Here is a 9,141-nt window from a genome sequence, read left to right as displayed (position 1 = left end):
TCAAAACAAGACAATATGTTTTGCTTGTTTAGAAAATTCTTCTTGATTTAGGAATTTTTTTGGCAGATTATTTTGCTTGTTTTAAGGAAAAACTCATTTAATATTGGCATATTATTTCTCAAAACAAGACAATATGTTTTGCTCGTCAAGAAAATTATTCTTGATATTAGAGATTTTAGATATTTAGACTAGAAACAAGACAAAATCTAAACAAGAAAAGCATTTTTTTGCAGTGCTCCCTCTAAACAAAATGTATATAATGAAAACTTAAATGTGAAATAAAAATACAGAGTGCAATGCTATATACTTTATTTGAGCAGAATACCAAATATAAAGTATACACTAGTTTGTGAATAATGTAGTTTTACTACCTTCAAGGGTGCAATTGCATATATTGATGAAGTATTGACACTTTGACTACAAAGTAAGCATAATAAAAATTTTAATTTGCTTTGTGTAAATTAAATATAAATTAAAGATTAAGTAGATTAATTGATTTAACAAGACAATGTGTCAGTAAACAGGGCGCCTGTTAATAAAGTTTCTAATAACTACCTTTTCTAACAAAGGCAATCATTTTCATAATAAATGAAATGATAACTTACGTGCTGGTCCGTTGAAGCAATGTTTGTTAAGGTGATGATAAGATCACGTGAATTATGGTTCGTCGTTTAATCTGCGTCCAATCCTGGCTAACTTCCGGAAAGGTAGAGTAGCTAATAGCGCTAGAGATAACAAGTGAACCAAGTCCCGCCCCAGGACTGACAAAATTCCAAAATGTTTCGCGCAAGCAGAGAGAAGAACCAGCGAGCGAGCGGAGAGAACTTGTCGCGGGACTTGTTTTTTTTCGAGCTGGATCAGTTGAGCACGCACGTGAAGATCCCCTGTGCGCTCGCGAGCTGTAGTTTCCTTGTGTGTATGCCTGTAATCTGCTCGCGGTTCACTTCTCCTCGCACGTAAACATCACCGCTGCGCTCAATTAATATTGGCATTGATTTGCCGCCATAGAGAAGGGCTTGGCCGATGTTTTGGCGCCGCAGGGATGAGGATAGTGCACAAAAGGTCTGCTTCGTGAAGGAGGTGAGTGCGCTAATTTGCGTCCCTGCCACAGCAGTCGTCGCCCCCGGTCGCGACGGGCTATACCGGATACCAGAGGGAATAAAAGAGTAGATATCAAGCTTTGGTGGGTTCACGGTGTTACCAAACCTCCATCCACCAAAGCCTGCTTCAAGACCCAGCATTGGATATGAGCCCCACGGTAAGGGTAAGGTGTTTACACTGGGATGTAATTCACTACCCGCCAACTCTGATATTCAATTCTGGGGTAAAAAGCATAGTGTAGAGGTAGCAGTTAACCCGCACATCAAACACCCGCTGATTCTGGGAACCAATTGACCTGGATATAATAGATTATTAGGGGTCTTATGTGCAGGTGTTTCTTGGGAAAAGAAATTGCCGGAGAGGGGGCAGGTCGCTTAGCTGGGGGAATCCCAAGCAGTGACATCACGCGCTGACTCAGAGGTAGGGCCGTGCATTTCCCGGTGTAAAGACTTTCCCCTTGAGCAGTTGCATGATGACATGCTCAGACATGCTCAGACATGCACTGGAAAGAGTGCAGGTCATTGACGGGCAAGTCCTCCAGCCTGATCAGCCCCTCCTATCCGTATCTTGCGATTATTACTGATAGGGTGTATCAAGTGACCCAGATACAACCCAATTATTAGTACTAAAGAGTCAATGGGAAATGCTTTTCCAGGCAGCTCATTCTAATCCTATGGCCGAACATTTAGATCAGTCAGCCACACTAAATCCCCTCATGACCTGATTCTTTTGGCTGGGCATTCACGGTGATGTCAGCAGAAGGGTGCGCTGCGTGCTGTGAATCTCAGTTGGTGAATCCACCAGCCACCCCAAAAGCGCCATTGCGCCCTCTACTAATTATGGAGATCCCCTTCGAGAGAATTGGTATGGATCTCATCAGGCCATTAGAGCGATGCGCACACGGGCACCAGTTTACATTAGTCCTAGTGGATTATGCAACCCGCTACCCGGAAGCAGTAGCGCTCCGTAACATTTCAGCAAAGAGTGTTGCGGAAGCTCTGTTTCATATAATCTCCCGAGTGGGAATCCCCAAGAAGAGTCTCACTGATCAAGGCACCACATTCATGTCACACACAATGCGCAAGCTTTACAGATTATTGGGCAATAAGTCTATTCACACCAGCGTCTATCACCCACAGATGGGCTGTTGGAAATGTTTAATTTAATTCAATATATTCTGGACCTAAGAGCAAAACTCCACACACTGGGGCGGCTCTCTAAGGAGCATTTGCTTAAGGCCCAGGATGACCAACACCGGCATTGTGACAGGGGCACTAAACAGCGAAAATTTTCACAGGGAGATAAAGTACTTGTATTGCTACTCACTTTCAGCTCCAAATTACTTGCAAGTGGCAAGGGCTGATGAGATCACACGACGAGTTAGCGATCTTGATTATGAGGTGGTCCGTTCGGATAGGGCTGGTTCACGTCATATATATCACATTAATCTGCTGAAGCAGTAGAGGGAGCTGGAGGAGGTGATGCTGGCTATGCTGGTTACAAATGAGGCCAGAGAGCAGCGGCCGGTCGCTCTGGTCACAGGGGGCAATCTTCTCTCGGCTAGCCAGCTCATCGATATCCAGCACCTTCATCGTGAGCATTCTGACGATTTCTCACCCCTTCCTGGTCGAACTAATTTGATTCAGCACCATATCGAGACCGAACCGGGCGTGGTCGTTAGGACCCGGCCGTATCGCCTGCCTGAACACAAGAAAAAAGTGATTCAGGAAGAATTGAGTAATATTTTGAAAATGGGTGCGACTAGGCCAGCCTGATTGTCTTGATACCCAAGACTGAAGGCTCGGTCATGTTCTGTGTGGATTATCGTTAGGTAAATGCTGTGTCGTAATTTGACTCCTATCTTATGCCGAGTATTGACAAGTTACTTGACCGGTTAGGTGCTGCTCAGTATTACTTGACATCAGAATTAACAAAGGGGTATTGGAAGATCCCATTATCTCCAATATCCAGCGAAAAAACAGCCTTCACTACGCCGTTCGTATTACACCAATTTGTGACACTTCCACTCGGGCTGTTCGGGGCACCGTCGACTTTTCAGTGTCTAATTGATAAAATTTTCATGCAGCATATGCCGCTGCTTATTTAGATGACATCATCATTTACAGTGTAGGAACTCGCCATGTTTATAGCAGAATTAAAAATCAGCAGTCATGGAAGCCTCATTGCGCCCCCTTTGTCTCCTTCCTAATTAACTATCACCAGGAGCTTAATTACAAACACACACTCTTCTCAAACCTTTATAAGATAAAGGACATGTTGTCACCATGGGTTACTAAGTAATGGCCCATCGGTAAAAATCCGGCCATTTTGTTCCTCACATGACTACGTAAATTAAATTCTACCCCCAAAGGATGAAAAGACATATGTGTGTCTTTCCGGGGGCGTTGTCTCCTGCCCCTCTTCCTGTTCGGAGCAAATAGCTCCTTTATTGTCAAGGCACAAAAGCCCACACTATTTTCTGACATTTCACATTTAAAAGTGTATAATTTAATGTTTTATTGCTAATAGTTGTGTATGTTTTACTATTTATCTAAGCAAGTGTTTTCATTATAGAGTGCATGTAAATAAAATGTTGTAGCGAGTGTAACGCGTGTAATTAACTGTATTTGATAAAGGCTGTGATGTTTGGTGTCAAACTGAAGCTATAAGGCTTAAGAGAACATTGGTTTAAATGATGTAACTGAGCTATACAGATCTTTATTGAATTTTTGACAGTAAGTGAAGTTTTATGCCCAAGTGTAATCATGGGTCTCCCCCTCCCTGGGCTTAGACAACCAGGGAAAAGAGATGCATGGTCCCGTTCAGTAGCCACGGCCATTGGACAGTCACAGAATGGGCTGGGCTGAACTCTGCCCACTATAAAACTTTAAACCCTCTTCAACGAAGGACCTCCCAGCCAAGTCAACGCGCTGCAACCAATCATCTTTGCCTGGGTTTCCATCAACCAGCTGATGAGTGAGACTGGTCATCAAAATTCAAAAAACTACAAACCAACTTTACACTCCTTGCTAAAGCTGGTGTTAAATTTAAGCAGTACACCTTAGCAAGTGCAAATGTTTGGGACTTTTAGTTGTTCATCCTCAGTCATTCACTCATTCCAGAACTGTGTGTGTGCCTATCTGTATCTTTGTCTGTTTTACGTAGAGTAGTTTACTGTGTGTAGCTTAATAAACTTGTGTTTTATTTTAAAATCCTTGTTGGAGTTTTATGTGTTTCTAATTTACTGCCTCAGCTATATGGTCTTGCTACCTTGCTTGTGTAAATACTGAAATCCTGTTGTATATTATTGTTGGCCACGTAATAATATAACATCGATTTATTAAAGATAAAGTTATGCTGGGAGTATATTGCTGTAGGCTGGATAGCTCCCTGGCCTGAGTTGGGCGGTGGGGGTATGTGGAGAGGTGAGCGTGATCGAACACTGAAATGAAATGAACTTTACTCCGGAAAAATGAACTTTACTACAGTGTGGATGAACTGATCTGAGATCGCTGCGTGTATTGTGAAGGACTGATTTATCAATCCTCTAAATCATGATCAGCAGCTCAACGATTGGCTAATGGCATCATCTAATTAATATTCATTTATCCATGTGAGCTAAATTACATTCAAATTCATAGTAAATGGTTTGTTAAATATGATACGCAATAACTTTACACCTTGTTGATGACTGCATGATTGGCCCTTTCATGTGTCAAGATCAATTTATTTAGTTTTACAGTTAGAGCGAATTTTTCTTATAGTAGGCATCGTAGTATTATTGTAGCTGGTTTTTTAATCGGTGTAAAAAATAACTGGGTTTACAAAAGATTGTGATATTGGTAAAGGTTTCAAATCACCATCATATTAACTGTCAAAACATGTTTATCACTGCATAAATGTATTATTGCTTTTAAAAAAGTCACATATTGTGCATGTCTATTATCATACACAAATTGTACCAAAGGGATCTAAAAAGTTTATATCAATAAATTTTCTTTTTGCACCACCAGGTGGCAGTCTTTACTTTCATTTTTGGAGTGCAGATTGTATATATATATATATATATATATATATATATATATATATATATATATATATATATATATAGTTTAAAAATATTTACTATTTTCCCAATTGTATATAACTACTACTGTAAGATACTTTCAGTATTTTCTTTGCTTGAATTGACCCGATCTAATCCTGTTTATATGTTTTTATGATTAACGAAACAATCCTGGATCGTGTCAAATCGTCAATAACCAAATCCAGCTACCGGATCCCTCCAAAGTAAAAACAGCATCGCAGACTAACGGTTGACTAAAAAGCAAATAAAAAAAAAAACATTGCTATTGACTGGACGTGTTTTGTAAAGGCATTACATATGTAGTTTATTACACTGCTTAATTTTTAATTGCAGTTCTTTTTTGTTTGCAAGTTTCATTTTCAGTTTCAAGCTTAATTTTCCAGTTGTTTATTTTTGTTAGCAAAATAAATTTTTATTACTCAAAAATGTATTTTCACTTTGAAATGTTTGTTCTATACTATATATATATATATATATATATATATATATATATATATATATATATATATATATATATATATATATGCAGTTGAAGTCAGAATTATTAGCCCCCCTTTGACTTATTTTCTGTTTAAAATATTTTCACAGTATATCTATTGAAAGTCATATGTGTTTTATTTTGACTAGAATAAAAGTAGTTTGGAATTTTTTAAACACCATTTTAAGGTCAAAATTATTAGCCCCTTAAAGCTATATATTTTTTCGTTAGTCTACAGAACAAACCATCATTATACAATAACTTGCCTAATTACCCTAACCTGCCTAGTTAACCAAATTAACCTAGTTAAGCCTTTAAATGTCACTTTAAGCTGTATAGAAGTGTCTTGAAAAATAACTAATAAAATAGTATGTACTATCATCATGGCAAAGATAAAAAAAAAAGTTATTAGAAATGATGTATTAAAACCATTGTTTAGAAATGTGTTAAAAGAATATTCTCAGTTAGACAGACACACACACACACACACACACACACACACACATATATTGCAAATAGTTTAGGTGTTTTTTAATACTTTATTTTTTTAAATCTATCTATCTATCTATCTATTTATCTATCTATCTATCTATCTATCTATCTATCTATCTATCTATCTATCTATCTATCTATCTATCTATCTATCTATCTATCTATCTATCTATCTATCTATCTCTCTCTCTCTCTCTCTCTCTCTCTCTCTCTCTCTCTCTCTCTCTCTATATATATATATATATATATATATATATATATATATATAGCAAATATTTTATTGCAAATAGTAAAATAGATTAGTTTTTTTTGCAGTACTTGATTTTTATTTACAGTTTTTTTTTTTTTTTTTGCAAAATTCTTGTCATAGAAATTAATTACTGTAGCTGACTATACATAGATGATTTTACAGTGCCCACCGGAAACACTTCATTTACTAGCCACTAGGCTTGCCACGATAGACGGCGTTGACGGTGATACTGGTTTTAAGACGCAACACCGGTGACATCACTTTTCCACCGTGAAGCCGTTCCCAGATTTGTTTTATTTTTAAGTATTCTTTTTTTTTTTTTTATTAAACATTTATTTGAATTTAATGGAAAATATATTTATAAATAATTGACTTATTATAAAGCATGCTCTATAATTAAAATCTGAACATTGCTACGATCAGTCATATTTCATTTGTCACGTGAGGAGAAAAGAGGAGTCAAATTTATAGAAAGAGGATGGGGATGATTTATTGTCAAAACGTAAGGCAAAAGCGCCTGTTTGGCAATATTTTGGGTTCAAACCAAATGCAAAAGAGAACCTAAAGAGGCAATCTGCAAACTTTGCCTGACAAAGGTGGCAGTATCTAGAGGAAACATACTAATTTATACACACACCTTCAATGCACCTTTATGTTTAACTATGGGTGGGTCGCGGATAGATGAATGGCCATATATACGCAACGCATACTCTCATTTTAAAAATCACGTGACCATCATCTCAAAATGTTTTATAATAAATATTTTATTTTTTAATTAAAACGAGTGATTAGCAATGCCGCGCCATTGACAATCCAACTGCAGAGAAACAACATTGTGGCAACGTGAGCACTTTGTCCGAAGTTCAGCTGTTCTTTTTCCACTTTTTTCCACTTGATTATGTGTTTAATGTAAAAAAAAAAATCAATAATGAATAGGCCGACAAGAGTGCATCTTGTGTGTGCGCGCGCAATCTTTATAACTGAGGCCGCTCTCTTCAAAAACTGAAAGTTGCTTCGTCTGTCTGGCAATATTTCGGCTTTTAATCATATGAAAAGTTCATTTACATGAGCCAGTATTAAAAATTGCAATAAAGTAACTGAGATGTGCGGCCACACATCGAATCTGAGGTCTGATCTCTCTCTCATTCAGACATCGAGCCGCAACACAAGTCAAGGCGCAAAACTTACGCTGGTGCAGCTAACAGGTAGAAGAGCTGAAGCCTTTGTGAAATCTGTCAAAATAAACCACTGAAATTAACAGGCATAAATGTCTTTGAGCCAAAAGACTCTATTGGTAGGATATCTGAAAAATGTAATTGAAGCCAAAGATATGTAGGAGTTGTGTAGCCTATTAATTATATTAATTCTAATAAAATGAAAACCAAAATAAAAAATTCATTGCATTTTTCATTTGATAAAAATATACGTACACGAAAAAAAAAAATCAAAGGGTGGCTAGTTTGTATTAATGTGTTTTAATATTAATGAAAATATGCTTAGCCTATTTAATTAAAATAGGCTATATATGCCATCAATAGACAAGCCATTCAAAACATATTATTTTACTGTTTACTGGGTTATAATGTATATTTTACAATAAAAACTAAACGTAGCATGTCTCGCTGTCATTTAAAACATGTAATTCATACCACACCAGAGCTGTGGACCTGTACAGTCTATGCAGTGTGTAAACTTACAGGGCGGTGTTGGTCAATAGTCTTACTGTGCACCGAACTCCAATCCAAGGGAGATTATGTTACTCGATAGACAACATTAACTTGAGAGATTTTAAAAATATAATTTTTTAAAAGAAACAACATGCAAATCTGCAACAAATAAAACTCAAAATAAAACCTCTTGCCAGTGCTGTGTGTATTCCGCCACTGACAGTTTAAGACGCCCTTATGCAGCGACTTTAAACTGCTGCTTGTAAGAGAGATCAAAGCTGTATCGATATAACCAAAAAGCAAGATCATATAGTTATAAATATTCCATAACAATACTTATTAAAATATTTATACATTTACATGTTGTTTACTGAGATTGTGTGATCTGTAGGTCTGATCTTTACAGAAGCTGTCAACTGACACGTGTGCGGTGATGTTTAGCTCTGACGAGGCGCTTTTATTTAGCCTGTAGTCTTTAAATTTTTTTAAATAATGTTCCAATTCTTAACATTTGTTTTTTTATTTATAGTTTATATATAAAATGAGTGCTAGTTTGTTTAGTTGTGATCATTATGCAAGGATCATATTTCATATTCGGTTTATTCTTCAATAGCCTATAGATTTGTTAATAATGTATTTTATAAATGGATTGTTCATAAGGACTAAGCTGTTAATATATATTATAGGCGTTTATGGTTATTATTTGTATGTTTCCAACTTTCACAGTTTTTTCAGCCTGTAGCCTTGTTGTGTTTTATTTGTTATGTCAATAAATTTTTTTTTGTAGTTTCCTTTTCGTCCATTCAAACAATTGACGCCAAATTGGCAACTCCCGAAAAACTGAAAGTGAAAGTATTATACGCACGCATTTATAAGCTATTTAAAAGCAGAAAAAAAAGAGGAAAAGAAGAAACGCCCACTCCCCTTGTGATACCGGTATTACCAGTGTTGTCACATGTCGATTAACCGGTGGGGAAATTTCCTCATCGTCACAACCCTACTCGCCACTAAACCTAACATTATGTCTTCAGTCTGTGATTTTTCAAATTGTAATACAACCCAAGCT

The 9,141-nt window shown here is 36.9% G+C and overlaps 1 protein-coding gene across 1 annotated transcript in view; it reads left to right on the top strand.

The window, feature by feature from the left end:
- The window catches only part of LOC147840514 (uncharacterized), a 41,025-nt gene that overhangs the window by 10,043 nt on the left and 21,841 nt on the right, over positions 1-9,141 (top strand). The window lies entirely within an intron of this gene.

The sequence above is a fragment of the Danio rerio genome, chromosome 15 (assembly GCF_052040795.2).
Source record: "Danio rerio strain M-AB ecotype USA chromosome 15, GRCz13ab, whole genome shotgun sequence".
Taxonomy (NCBI): Eukaryota; Metazoa; Chordata; class Actinopteri; order Cypriniformes; family Danionidae; genus Danio; species Danio rerio.
Note: the sequence above shows the minus strand (reverse complement) of the source record. Positions and strands in the feature narration are given on the sequence as shown.